Source organism: Rhinatrema bivittatum, chromosome 18, assembly GCF_901001135.1.
Source record: "Rhinatrema bivittatum chromosome 18, aRhiBiv1.1, whole genome shotgun sequence".
Classification (NCBI taxonomy): domain Eukaryota; kingdom Metazoa; phylum Chordata; class Amphibia; order Gymnophiona; family Rhinatrematidae; genus Rhinatrema; species Rhinatrema bivittatum.
In genome coordinates this window covers 59633211-59646732 of record NC_042632.1, presented here as the reverse complement: position 1 = coordinate 59646732, position 13522 = coordinate 59633211, and positions in this window count along the sequence as shown.

Below are 13522 nucleotides of genomic sequence, written 5' to 3'. Positions count from 1 at the left end.
CTCCACTGGTAGGCTAGGTGGGCAACTGAGTCTCTTGGCCTGAAGGACATCGTTCCAAAAACCTCAGAACAGCCCCAAGTTGCAAAAACAAAACTCTGTTCTTCTAGAAGACTGCTGGGAAGGAAAGATGAGTAAAACTTCCTTCCAAACAATAATCACTAATATAGATAAGTACCAAAGTAGCCATTGGCTGTGAACTAGCAACAAACCTCTTGCCCAATGTCCATCCTCCACAGCAAAGCTGTAATGAAGAACAGGAGGTGAAAGCTCCTTCTCTCCTAAGCTTCAACTCAAAAATCCACAGCCACTAGGGAACCAGTCCCTGATGGAAAATGTAAAATCTGGACTGGAACAACCCCCAGGTCTGTGTGTGTGTGTGGGGGGGAGGGGGTTACTCTACACTGAAGATCATGGCCTTTCTACTGGGGCTTACCCTTTAGGGATTCCAGTGGGGCCCTCTATAGGCATTGGGATACAGGAAGATTTGAGTTTATGTAGCTATTTAGGGAGAGGAGATGTTATGTACGCTGTGCTGTCAGTGGGATCTTGTGTGTGTGTAGGTAAAAGAATCTTTGCATTTCTAGCTGGGCTCTTGAATAACCGCGTTCTTCATTCATTGCTTTATCTCAGGAGAACTGCGGCAATAGCAATGAGAGAGAGGAGCATTTCACAGTGGGTGCTTCCTGTAGAGAAGCCAAGCCAATCCTGATTTGCCCACACTGCAAGCTTGGAATTGTAGTTCAGCTTTTCCAAGGAAACCTAGGAGTAGGGGTTCATGTGTATGATGGGGAGAAGCCTTTTCAAACCGACCTAGGTAAAGTGACAGACTTACAAAGTGTCCCCTAAAATTTGGGTTAATGATAGGAGCAGCACTGGATGACAACAGGCAGAAGGAGAAGGGAGATTGTGAGCAGAGCACATGTCTCCATTCAATCCATGCTCTCTGTTTAGGTGCTGGGTGGGGATTGGGGGCAGTGTCCATTAAAAAGGCAACCCTACTGCAAACATTAATCTCTTCTGTACTCTAAGCACAAAGGAAGAGCGGGATCTGGGGGTGATTGTAGCTGATGATCTTAAGGTGGCCAAACAGGTGGATAAAGCAATGATAAAAGCCAGAAAGCTGCTTGGCTGCAGAGGGAGAGGAAGGGTCAGCAGAAAAAGGGAGGTGATATTGCCCCTGTACGGGTCCCTGGTGAGACCTCACTGGGAATACTGAGTACAGTTCTGGAGACCCCACCTTCAAATGGATATAAACAGGATGGAGTCGCTCCAGAGGGGGCTGCTGAAATGGTCACTGATCTCTGGTCTAAAGCACATGGGGACAGAAAGACCTAAAACATGTACACCCTAAAGGAAAGGTGAGACAGAGGGAGGCTGCTGAAATGGTCAGTGGTCTTTGTTCTAGAGCACATGGGTGCAGACTTAAAGAGCAGTGGTTCCCAAACCAGTCTGGTTTTCAGGATATCCACAATGAATATGCATGAGGTAGATTTGCATGCACTGCCACCATTGCATGCAAATTTATCTCATACATATTCATTGCGGAGAGCCTGAAAAACTTAACTGGCTGGGGGTCCTCCAGGATAGGTTTGGGAACCACTGCCCTAGAGGAAAGGTGAAATAAAGGAGGGATGATGGAGGCATTTATATATTTCTTTACTGAGAGGGTGGTGGCTGCATGGAGCGACCTCCCCGTGGAGGTAAGGACAGGATCTGAATGCACAAAAGCCTGGGACAAGCACAGGGGATCTCTGAGGGAGTGGGAGGGACTAACTGTATCTACCTAGCTCCTTTCTGTAAGGCGTTAACTGTAATATATATGCAGATGTCATATAAAACTTTGTACCGTATGATCTTGGTCTCACACTATTGATTTGGTAAGTTTATGCATAAATAATTTCTGTTAAATGTTGGCTCACTCATCACCGCTTGCAACTCAATGTGGCAAAAACTGCAATTTTGCTGCTGTCTTCAGTTAAAGTTCCATCCTATCAAACAGCTTAAATACAACCATTAAAGAAGGACAGTATCTCCTCATTAAAAAAGCTGTGAGAAATCGAGGTGTAACTTTGATCACAACCTTTCAATGAAAGAATATATATCCTCTTTTTATAAACTTCGTCTTCCGAGAAACCTGAAACCATTACTGGACGCTCAAGATTTCTGCATAGTTTACATTATCTCATCCTAAATTCCCCAGACTACTGCAATTCGATGTACCTCGGTCTTCCAGCTGCCACTATAGGGTACGTCCCCTCCAGATTGTTCAGAAGTTTGCCACCACTATCTTATCCAGCAGGAAACGTGCAGACCACATCACCCCTGCACTGGCTGCCGATTATATGGGCCTCACCCTTATTTACAGTCTTCTACGTGCTGGCATCTACCCTCTGCCATTACAAATCATCACAGCATCTACGTTCAGCAAATAAACATTCATTGGATATCCCAGTCCTCAAACTAGCAAGGAGAGATGTCGCCAGAAACAGGGCCTTTCTCTGTTGCACGAGTTTGGAACGATTTGTACCAGAAACGCTTCAGTCGCGCTGACTCTTTCAGAAAGCCGTTAAAAACCCCATGCCTTTAAAGACTCAGGAATTACAGCCTACGTTAAGAACCTCCAGGCCTTTGTATATTTACCTCTGTTTTTATGATTTTTTTTTTTTGGTTTTGTTTTTATACAATTATGTAAGTAAATCATGTAAGCCACTGTGAACGGCACTAAAATGTGCAAGTTAGAAATTTTTAAAATAAATAAAGCTGAGCCGAAAGTGTGGATGGGCAGACTGGATGGATCACAGGGTCTTTATCTGCCCTCATGTTCTCTGTTTCAGAAATAAATACCAACCATGTTACACAGACTAATGAAGAAACGCAAAATAGAATCTACAAGAAAAATCTGGCAAATGTTATTCTCAAGGCTGTTTCTATAGGAACGATAGCATGGTATCAGCTGTGTTGTGTGCTAGTTGCACTGTTCAGTAAGGAACAACACAGCTGTGGATCTTCAGGATATGAAAAGGGCTATGGTTAATCACAGATGATCTGTCTTGCCACTTCTGTCATCAATAAAATAAGCCGATCATCCATTCACTGATGGGTCTATCCTCCAGATCTGTTTCCCTATCCCTAGAGAGAGCCATACTGCGTGCACACAAAGCATGCAACCAGAATTATTATTTTGAATTTCACCAGACAGTCTATCCATACTGCGTGCACACGAAGCGTGCAACCAGAATTATTATTTTGAATTTCACCAAAAAGTCTATCCATACTGCGCGCACACGAAGCGTGCAACCAGAATTATTATTTTGAATTTCACCAGAAAGTCTATCCATACTGCGCGCACACGAAGCGTGCAATCAGAATTATTATTTTGAATTTCACTAGAAAGTCTATCCATACTGCGCGCACACGAAGCGTGCAACCAGAATTATTATTTTGAATTTCACCAGAAATGGACTCAAATTCTCATGACATGGAGCCACGCACCACTTCTAACTTTTCCTCATACCAGAGATTGAATGTATTGTACTGTCTGCTTGCTTTCTGGTATATCTTCGCACCTCTAGCATGGGTAAGGAACCTTTTTTTGTTGCAGGACGGGACTGGTCGCGGGGACAAATGGGAGGGAGCGCGAGATACCAAGTGAGAAGCGGGTAATGGGGGCTCTGGGAGGGTTGGGGGATGGGGGCGATCAGAGGTCCCAGTGTATCCGAAGTCACCTCCTTTTACAAAGATTGCAGGGTTTGACACCCGATAGATTTTTTTCTTAAGGCTGGGCAGATGAGAAGGGGGATTGGGAGGGCTGGTACAAGCGTATCGGGTGCCCTAGGCAAACCTCTGGCTCGTAACCTCCCCCTACCAAGAGGCTTATTAGCTCACTGGTCCCTGCTTTAGTGAAAGCAGCTCTGGTGTGGCCCCTCCCTCTTTGCCTCTGTCCATAATGCTCAGCATCAACTTTCTCTCCCACTACCCGGCATTCTCCTCCTTCCCCTCTATTCCAGCATCACCCCAATCATTTCTCAGTGCCAGCATCCTCTCTATCACCACCCACACAGCAAACATGCTCTCTCTCCACCCCATGCTAACTCACCCCCAAGCACACTCTCTACCCCTCTTATCTCTCAAGGCCAGGCCGCCTCCTGCTTTTGCCACCGGTGGCCACTGGCTGGCGGGATGGGCCATTCTATCTTTCTAACGCTGGCATTAGGGGTTTTGCCAGCCCTCCTAGATTTGGCACTCTGGTGACCGCCTAATTTACCTAGTGAAAGCACTGGACCTACCTGCTACCAAACATATGTTTAATTGGTAGGCATCCAAATTTGCATAAAGTCTGCAATAAAATGTTGTCATGTACTTGATATTGCTCCCGATGCAAAACACCACAAATGATACAAGAATTAACACCATTGGGAGTTTGGCACTTGCTAGTAGTTATTAGGGGTGTTTTAGGAGTGCGGCTGATTGTTTTATGATGTATTTTTTTTTATATTGGGTTCTGCATTTGTCTGCTGCTGTTTGTTTTTATTATAATGTAATTGGGAGGTAGTTGTGAACATGGGGGGTGGGTAGGGCTGCATTCGGGACTGTTTACATTGTTTGTGCTATGCTGTGTGATGGAGTTTTTCTATGATGTAAATAGCTTTGCATTCCCTTGTGGGGGTATAAGGCAGCATAGAATAGACTAGAACAGATTAGAATCTGTCCATGTTATTTGCAGCATAGAATAGAGTACATCAGATTAGAATATGTCCATATTATTTACAAACCAAAGCAGATTCAGGTTTGCGTACGCAACGCCTCCAGTTACTGAAGTTGGCAGAGTACAATAAAGGGACTTCTTCTGCTATGAAGGCACAGATAGGGAGCAACTTCTCTTTACTTGAGGAGTTTATTATTTATGGGACTTTCTGGCATTTTCTTTTCTTAAATAATTTATTTGTTACTGAAGGTCACAAAGATCCAACATGTATATAGATATTGGCAAACAGCCAAAAGAGTGAACGTTTTCCAGACTCATCCTACTTCCTTCTCACCCCCTTCTCCCCCACCCGCAAAAACAACATAGATGCAGTGTAGGCTGCGTGGTCTTTCGGGTGTCAGTGATTTCTTATTTCTGAACTAAAGGACAATCCCACCAATGGGCAAGGTGCACTGGGATCTTACTGTAGAAAAAGCTGCAGCCAATGGGAAAGGTGCACTGGGATCTCTTACTGAAGGAAAAAGCTACAGCCAATGAGATGCACTGGGATCTTACTGTAGAAAAAGCTGCAGCATGTGTTTGAATTTTCAAACACATTTTTTTGTCATATTTTTATTCTATAATAAAATAATTGACATGGAAAAAACTCTCTCAGCTTAGTGTTTCCAAATGAGCTTGTTTTACACATAGCATGACTGGAAGAAACCTCATTCTCAGTCGCATTGTGCTAAAGAGCGCCTCCTTCTGAGTGCAGGGATGTAATGTCACGGTATTCCTGCAGGACATTCTCTTCAGTCAGGCTGGTAGAGCCTATTATGATTGGGGATATCTCTGGACCTTTGTATCGCATTTTCCTGGCCTCTGATGGCTTCTCTTGGCCTCTCTCTCTCTCTCTCTCCATATGTACCACAGAATAATCATTTGGTACTGACACTTCTATCAGCAATGCTGTTTGGGGTTTTTCTCCTTTCCCCTTTGTCAGCTTTTTATCATTTGGCATGGGAATGCCCCAGGTGATCACAACTTCTTCGTTCTCTGCAGCTCTCTCCCAGGGGTTTTCTGGTACAAGTTACTCAGTTTGCAGTGCAGGAGCCGTGCTACCAGGTTGTGCCTTTCTGTATACAGCACGACACAACCAACCATGCGACGGGAAATTGTCTCCACTACTGTGTGACAGAGCTTGCATTTGTCTCTTTTCCAAGGCCTTTTTTCTATGCAGGCTGTGAACTGTCTTGTTCATAGTCTACAGTCCTGCCTGGCAATTATTAATCTCTTTAGGTTTAAATGCTTCTGTTTAGACATCCCTGTGTGATGTAACATTGCTTTTCCAGCCGTATTTATGCATTTGTCACTTGTCTTTTTTGTTTTCTGATTCAATCCCTTAAAGAGTGGTTTCTCCACTTCTGCATAGTGTAATGATGAAATAAATGTGAGGTCCTAGTGTGCGGTTCTCACTTTCTACTAGCAGAGGACCTTGGTGAGTCCCTGGGACTAACTGGCTAGTCCTCTCAGCTCTATGGCCCACACTTCCTGTAGGCAGCCATCTTCTTCCTGCCTGGACACTTATTCCAGGCTTCTAGTCTGCAGCTTGGCAAAGCTTGGTCTTACTTTCCCTTCATGTTTCCTGATTTTCCTGTGATAATGCTTGCTACTGCTGCCAGCTTTTCTGCTTTGCTTTCATACTTTCCTGTTCAAGTCCTACCCGAGGGAACCTCCTGGGAGGGGAGGTGGATGGTGCAGGAGGAAGAACCTACCAGACACATCCTGCCTGTGTCTATGCACTCTTGGCTTTGAGGTCACAGCTCTGGCTAATGATGCCACTAAAATGAGTGACAGAAAGGGAAAAGAGAAAGAAGTCAATTGTATCTGATAGGGGAAGAAAATGTCTCCTTGTTGGTAGGAAACAAAAGATCTTCTACAATCACATAGACTCCTAAAGAATGACATTTGAAAAACATCACTGGCAGTATAGAGGAGGTAATTAAGGCACATCCTCTCTATAATGCTGCTGCTGCTGGACATGGGTCTTGTCTGATATCTCCTGATCTGAAGTTGCTCCGTCAGCGGCCATGGCAACATCTACTGATGCTGCCAGGGCCAAGCTTTGAGGAAGAGTGACAGAAAGGGGATCTGAAACATAGGCAGAAAGTACATATTCCCGTTAACACTGGCGGCCAGCTGTCTTCTGGTCTCCACTGTGGGAATGAAACGCCCTCCTGGTCCCACCAGTGCAGTGTGTGACTAAATCCCTATACATGAGAAACCCAGAAACTGAAAACAGCTCCTGATTATCAGCAGAGACAAAAGCCTCTTCTATTCTCCCTCCTTCTTCCCTGTTATTACCCTGAGCTGCTTCGCTGATTCCAGGTCGGAGTGGGACAATGGTATTAAGGTGTCCTAAGCCACAAACTGATGGAGCCAGTGCATGCCAATGCATTTCATATTCAAGGTGGACATCTTGAAAGCCCGACCAGCTTGCAACACTCAAGGACTGGAAATGCCTACTCCTGCCCTAGGCGAGCCTTGACACGCGCTCTCTCTCTCTCTCTTTGCACACCTGCTCTGGACTGGCACAGCGACCCCTCTCGTGCTCTGCTCAGCATGATCCTCTTGCAATCTTTTATGCTCTACCAAGTCCAGCATTCTCCCTTTGTCCCCTGTCCACAGTGCCCAGCGACCCTTCTCCCCCCGCATCCTTTCCCTGCTCAGCACACCACCATCACCCCAATCTCTTTTCCCCCTCTCTGCAATGCTCAGTGTCCTCTCTCCACTCCCCTAGACACCCAGCATCCTTTCCCTTCTCTCTTGTGGTGCTTTGCCTTCAAACTGGGTAGCTGGCACCTGGAGACTTTGCCATTCCCCCCTCCAAGACAAATGTGGGCTCTCTGGGCAACCACCTATCTCATGCAGTGCCCTGGGGAATGGGGAGACTTCACCTTCTATTAAAATCGGAAAGACCGGATGTTTCCATGTCGGCGGCTGGAAGATTTGGAGGAGCTGCATGAAGCAGAGGGAGCAGGCTGCTTTTCCTGTTCTCCAGAGCTGTGTTTGTTTTGACTCTGAGATATTCTTCTACCAAAATGCCGAGAGAAGAAAAAGCTGACAGGGCAAATGGGTAAGAGGATACAAAGTTGGTCAGGAAGAGCCGATTCCCTGCCCAGGGAAGGGTAGCTGGGACTCAGCCCTAGTCTGTGAAGGACAGCCCGCATGAGAGGCTTGCTGGGGGAGTTTTATATAACACAAAATGAAGCAGGAAAGAGAGAGATGGAGGCAACAGTCTCCTTGGAAACAAACATCTGACTTTGAACAAATGCATGGAATCCCCTTTGCTGAAATGTAAAAATACATCTAAAACACATCCTCGACTGGCACAATGTACATACTACATGATGCCCAACACCTCCAAACACATCATGCATGCATGCTAAAGAGATTATGTTACGTGACAGCATCTGAATGCAAGGCGGGTGTTATGCTGACCATGGGGGCAGCAGGAGGCCCCCCCCACATCTCAGCTCGAAGCATTAACAAAGCCCCCCTCCCCCATCTTACTCTTCCTCCCCTCTGGGGCAGCTGAATCTTTTCCTGATCTCGGGAAAACAGCCCAACAGGATTTCTAGACCGGAGAGGCTTTTCCCAGGAACCCACGTGCATCCTCCTCCAGAGGAAAGCAGCATTACCTGTTCCAGAGCTGGGCAAAGCTGCAGCCAGGGGGATGGGAATAATGTCATTACCTGCTGCTGAGAAGTGCAGGGACCGAGCAGCTGCTGCCTGCCTCGCTCCTCTCCTTCATGCTTTGCCTGTGCGAGCATGCGTGTGGGAGGCATCTGATGTGCAGGAGAGAGAGAAGAAAAGCTTCTCCCATCATCACATTATCACACACAATAGCAGATTGGGGAATGTGCCTGGCACTGCCTGCTGGATACCCCAGAAGGAAGGTGAGACTGCTCAGGGGACAGACACTGCCTTCCCTCTCTCGCAGCTGCTCAAAGGCTCCTACTTTTCAGGGAAGCTGACCTGACAATGGCCCTAACCTTAGTAAGGACTTTATGAATGTACAATGTTTTTGTACTGAAAGCCATATTTGTTTGCAACCCTTCCATATATATAGTAATGACAGCAGAAAAAGACCATCCAGTCTGCCCAGCAGGTCACCCCCAGACCTTACCCTTAACATCAGCTTTGTGGGTAACTGCGGCTTCCCCTTGGCTCCAACTTATGCAGGTCCTGTCCTACACTTGACCCCATGCTGAGTCAGTCCAAAGGTCCATCCAGCCCAACAGCTCATCTCCGACAGCGACTAATCCAGGTTACAAGCACTGGGCAGCACATTCCAGGTATAAGGTGTGGCCTTCCCAAATCTACCTGGCAAATAATGTGGTTAGTGCAGTTAGTGTAGCTGGGTTTAAAAAAGGATTGGATAAGTTCTTGGAGGAGAAGTCCATTACCTGCTATTAAGGGATCAGCCCTATCTGCGACCCTTTTTAACATATACATGCTGCCATTATGCCACTTACTTGCAGGACTAGGAATTATACATTACATTTACGCTGACGACATCCAACTAATTCTACCCATAGAGGACACTTTAGAGAAAACATTAAACCTAGCCAACATGTACCTAAGCATTATAAAACAACTACTGACACAAATGGAACTTGTAATTAATATTGATAAAACAGAATTTCTTCACTTAGAACGAAAAAATTCTGAAATCAGTCAAACCTCAATAATACTCAAATACAACCAGAAAATTGAACTAACTGGAAAAGTACGTAACCTGGGAATAATTATAGATCCTGAAATCAATCTGAAACAACACATATCACTAAAAGTAAAGGAAGGTTATGCAAAACTCATGGTACTCAGAAAACTTAAACCACTACTAACTCAAAAGGACTTCCGAACAATACTGCAGGCACTAATCTTCTCCAGCACAGATTACTGCAATGCCCTTATGCTAGGACTACCTAATACAACATTAAGACCACTGCAAATACTTCAGAACACAGCAGCTAGAATACTAACTGGAAAAAGGAGGGACCATATAACTGAAACCCTAGCAGAGTTACATTGGCTACCAATTGAACACAGAATTAAATACAAAACCCTATGTATCATTCACAAACTAATTTATGATGAGAAATCAGACTGGTTGAACACAGCATTACGGGTACACACGCCACACAGAAACCTCCGATCAGCAAATAAAGCACTCCTAACCATTCCATCAGTTAAAACAGCAAGACTGACCCAAGTGAGAGAAAGAGCCCTATCACTAGCAGGACCCATAATCTGGAACACAATGCCTCCAGAAATCAGGCTACAAAGTGATCTCAAGACATTCAAGAAAAACCTAAAAACATGGCTTTTTAAACAAGCATTTTACAAAGAGACGAGAGAATAGAGAGAAATTATTCGGGAAAAGACAAAGGCACCGACATACAGTCCTTAGGACTATACAGTAGATTAGTCTATGAACTCCACACCACAATAAAACATAACTATAATACTATGTGTGACAAAACTACTGGTGTAAGTACCTTGGTACAATTGGTCATGAACTACTTCGCTAAATGACTGTCTAATGATATATTGTAACCGAACCTTTGACGGCACCTGTTAGAATGTACTATAGTACACTTTTACCTACATTAAATATGTGCCTACATGTAAACCATTGCGACGGTGTTTAAACTTAGCAACGGTATAGAAAAGTTTTTAAATAAATAAACTTAGAGAATAGCCACTGCCATTAGCAATGGTAACATGGAATAGACTTAGTTTTTGGCTACTTGCCAGGTTCTTATGGCCTGGATTGGCCACTGTTGGAAACAGGATGCTGGGCTTGATGGACCCTTGGTCTGACCCAGTATGGCATGTTCTAATGTGTTAAGGGGCTTTTCCTCCAGGAACTTGTCGAAACCTTCTTTAAACCCCGCTATGCTTGTTGCTTTGACCTCATCCTCAGGCAACAGATTCCACAGCTTGATTGTGCGCTGAATGACAAAGTACTTTGTATGATTTGTTTTGAATGTGCTGGATGTTAGTTTCATGGAGTGTACCCTAGTCTTAGTAAAAGTCCAATTTACAAGTTGGGTACTCATAATTGTATAGACTTCTTTTATATCACCTCTCCTCCAAACCTGCAGAGCCTCTCATCATGGGGAGCCATTCTATCCCCTGGATCATTTTTCTTGCCCTTCTCCTATCTTTTCTAGCTGCATTTTATTTTGAGTCAGGGGTGAAAAGAATTGCTCACAATACTCAAGGTATGGTCACACCATGGATCAATACAGAGGCAATATCATATTTTCCATTTTATTTATTCTCCATTCCTTTTCTGATCACTACTTGCATTCTGATGCTTTTTGACCACTGCTGCACACTGAGTGGACTCCTAACATTTTGTATATATAGTTTGGATTTCTTTCCCCATGTGTATCAGTTTGCATTTGTCTACATTACATTTCATCAGCCATTTAGATACCCAGACCCTCACAATCTGCTCATATAATTTTGTGTCATCTGCAAATTTGGTCACCTCACTTGTTGCTTTCTTTTCTAGATCATTTTTTGAATACGTGACCTTTCTCCATTGTGAAAACTGATTTTTATTTAGTCCTACTCTCTGTTTCCTGTCTTTTAACCAGTTGTCAATCCATGTTAGGTCACTGCCTCCTATCCCATGACTTTTTAATTTGCTGAGAAGTCTCTCATAGGGGACTTTGCCAAATGCATACAGTATATCAACCAGCTCACCTTTATCTACATTTTATTTACACTTAAAAAAATCATCTGTTCTTTATGATAACATGGTGTATGCAGAGCAAACATCACTGTGTCTATTAATGTTTCACAACTTCAATAACAATATTTTAACATAAAAATTTCAAATAGATTTGTAAGACAAGACTTCCCGTTGCTAAAACCATCTTGACTTCCTCATTAAGCCATATCTGCCTATATAGCCTGTAGTTCTGTTTTCAAGAATAGTTTCTATCATTTTGCCCAGCATCAATATTGGGTTCACAGGTCAACAGTTTCCCGGATCATTCTTGGAGTCTTTTTGCAAACTGGCCACTCTGCAGCCTTCAAGTTCTGTGACTATTTTTAATGATAGATAGATTACTAGTAGCAGATCTGAAGTTTCATATTTGCATTCTTTCAGAACTTTGGGGTGAATACCATCTAGTCCTGGTGATTTGTATCTCTTTAGTTGGTCAATTTGATCTATTATTTCTTTTCCTTTTTCACAGTATGTTGCTTCAGTTCCTCTGAATCATCAACATCAAAGAATGAATCCAGTATCCGTATCAGCCCAACATCCTCATCAATAAAATCAGAAGAAAATAAATAATTATGATTTTCTGCTATGGTCTCATCCCTGAGCACCCCATTTACTTCTTGGTCATCTAACAGTTCAACTGACTCCCTCACAGGCTTCTTGCTTCTAACGTACTTGACAACGTTTATGTTATTAGATTTTTCCTCTATGGTTAGCTTCTTTACAAATTCTCTCTTGGCCTGCTTTTTGTATCGAATTTGCCAGAGCTTATGCTGTTTCCTATTTTCCTCCATTGGAGCAGATTTCCATTTTCTGAAAGATGTCCTTTTAGACTTAATTTCCTCTTTCACTTCACCATTTAACAATAATGGCAGTTATCTGGTCTTCCTTCAACAATTTTTTTTTCTTGCATGGAATACATTTTATCTGGGCTTCCAAGATGGCATTTTTAAACAATGCCCACAACTCATGCAACCTTCTAGCCTTTGTAACGTCTTCTTTTAACTTTTTTAAAACACATTTTTTTTTCTTTTATCATATATTATCTTTTTTACATTTAATGCTTCTGCAGTTTTATTTTATTTAAAATATGTCTGTACTGCCTTCCCAAATTGTCTAAAGCAGTGTACAATAAAATAAAACGTAAATTAATAAAACTTATCCTAAACACACAACATAAAATTCTCATCCCAAATTAATTCCACAAATCCAAAAATAGAATCCACCAACTTCCGGCACCTATTTACCCACACTGAACCTAACCAGCCCTCCTAAACAGCCAAGTCTTTGCCTTCTTTGAAAATGCAAGATAATTCATCTCTTGCCTTATCTCCACAAGGAATGTATTCCATAAAGTTGGAGCAATAACAGAAAAAACCTTTGCCCTAATCTGAGAGCCTTGTACTGCCTTGAAAGAAGGTACATGAAGAAGTGCTCCTTGACCACAGTGCAAATTCCACTGAAGAACATACCATTCCAGTTTGTTAACCAGAAACTGCATTATATTCACTGTTGCTAAGCAGCAGCATCACTGTAACCCCTTGCACGAGGACCTGCATTCCACTTACTGGATTAAAATAGTTTTCCCCTCTCATTTGTTCCAGGACCAGCTGTTCCATGAAGCAGTTATTATGGCATCCAGAAACATTATTTCCCTAACACATCCTGATGCAACTTTTACCCAAGCAATATTGGGGTAATTGAAATATCCCATTATTATTTTGTTGCCAATTTTATTTGCCTTTATAACTTTTCTTAGCATTTCACTGCCTGATTCTTCATCTGGCCAGGTAGATGGTAGTATACACCCACTGTTATACTCTTGTTCACTACACAAGGAATTGCTAGCCATAAAGATTCCGCAATGCATTTTGTCTCCTGCAGGACGCTTATCCTGTTTGACTGTATGCCATCTTTTGTTATGCCAGTATCCTTCAAAGATACACTTTGAGCCATGAGCTCCTGAGCAACTCTCGACTTTCCCTCATATTCTAGTTTAAAAGCTGTTCGATCTTCTTTTTAAATGTTAT